A 2,162-nucleotide genomic window follows, 5' to 3' on the forward strand; every position below is an offset into this window, starting at 1 on the left:
AGTGAAAAAGGCTAAATTCTGGAACCATAAACACGAACATCTTTCCTTTGTTTTCATGACTTTAATCCACTTTGGAGTGATTTTTTTTCCACTTGGCTGGACCTGTACGTCTCCTGTGTTAATGTTGGTACATGTAATATGATAATTCTGTACTGTGGAGATCATTAAGACTCGTTGTCGGGGGAAAAAAATCTTTCGCTAACACTGTGTTGACTGCAAACCGGAAGTGGTCCGAGTGGCATCACGTGCTGGACCGGATGTCCGTGGAATATAGGCTGTTGAAAACCTGTGGTGGAAACTGAACAACATGGTCCACAAGAAGGCTCGGACCTGCAAAGCTGATCTGGTGACCGCTATCAAAGAGAGTTGGCACCAAACTGATGAAGAATACTGTTTGTCACTCATCAAGTCCATGCCTCAGAGACTGCAGCTGTTAGAAAAGCCAAAGGTGGTGCAACTAAATACTAGAGATGTATTTTGAATGGTTTTTTGTTAATCTGTTTTTCATGATTCCATACTTTTCTCCTCAGAATTGAGTGATTCCATATTTTCCCTGTGCTTGGTCAATAAAAGTAACATTCACTGACTTCCACAATGTTTTCTCTTCATTTCTTTGAGTGTTCCTGAAAGCAACAAGTTGACCTTTGGACTGACCTCATTATTGTATCATGTTTTAGATCTGAGTTTGTTTTACAGAATGAAATGTCTGAATGAGTGCTCATCCAACACTGCTGATTCCAGACTTTTTGCCAGGGCTTGTAATCAGGACTTTAACTCCATGTAGACTTAAAAATGTCTTTATGTGGGACAAATGTCCCCTCAGCTGCTAACGAGACAAAGGTTTGGACTGACACCCTCAGCTGGCCCTCCTTCAGGACCAGGTCCAGACTCTGTCCTCTGACCCAGCATCTAGAGCACCAACAATCAAACATCTGCACACTTCATCAGACCAAAGTTTGAACCGATTCATGTAAAAAGCAGTGAAACAGGAAGAGATTTAATCTGAGCTCTACAGATGAAGAAAGAACCGAGGGTGGGTTCTGACCCGGATCGCTGTGGAGATGTTTGCTCTGGCAGCCCATCAGTTTGATCTGCACTCGCTGAGGGGTTCATGAGAAAGTGATGCTCCGACCCTGAGAGTTACCAAGAAAAAAAACTCTCCGAGAGGAAGAGGAGGAAGAGGAGGAAGCATGGTGAGGAGAGGAGTTTTCTGAAAAGCTCCAGAATCGCAGCCAGATTCCGTAAATCTGAACCACAACGTGAGTTCAGCCAAAGTTTGCTGAACGCCAAGTCATGATGCAGCTTTTTGTTTTTTTTTCTGCTGAGATGAAACCAGATGTTTGAAAACAACCTAACTGTAAAAAAAATATGTTTTAACAAGAGGACAGAAAACAAACGACTAATTCTGCAACAACTCAGAGATTTTTTTAATCTCCTAAACAGAAAAGGATCTGACCAGGAGCCGCTGAGGAGCAGATCCTGATCCGCAGGACCACCTCCACCTGCAGCTACAGGTGGGTTAGCTCAGTGCCAGGGCGGAACGACATCAGCAATTACCGTGTTTCCATCAAGGATTTTTGATGCGCATTTACAAGTGTTGCATTAAAAATGTGAAAAAAAGTCGGATGGAAACAGCAAAATTAAAAAAAATCCTCAATTCTCTAAAAAGTTTTTACACTCGCTTGAGATGATTTTTGGATGTTTCGCAAAGTAGTTAATGCGCAAAACAGGAGATGGAAACATGTTTGCCGAATAAATTCTGACGTAGTGCATATTTACCTCACGTGACGTTCAGCTGTTTCCGCTTTCCTGCCTCGTCCCGGATGTTAGCCCTGTGTAGTTGCACGTGCCTTTCTGTTGCGTAGTTTAACATTGCGTTTATTTCCCTACGTCTCCTGGCAGCGTTAAACATAGCCTGTACTAGCTGAACAGATAGAATAATTACAACTTGCCCAATAGCAAGGCATTCATGAAAAAAATCGCTCCATTGTCCCGAAATGATTAGCCTCTGCTAGTTAGCAAGTTTCACTTCCTGTTTACTAACGCAAAGCTTGTCGCCGATGTCTGATGCACACGTTGCATAGCCTCGTTTGACATAATCACACGTTGCGTAACCTCGTCTGACGTAATCAGACGTTGCGTAGCCTCGTCTGACGTAATCA

This window comes from Austrofundulus limnaeus, unplaced genomic scaffold (assembly GCF_001266775.1).
Source record: "Austrofundulus limnaeus strain Quisiro unplaced genomic scaffold, Austrofundulus_limnaeus-1.0 Scaffold127, whole genome shotgun sequence".
Taxonomy (NCBI): Eukaryota; Metazoa; Chordata; class Actinopteri; order Cyprinodontiformes; family Rivulidae; genus Austrofundulus; species Austrofundulus limnaeus.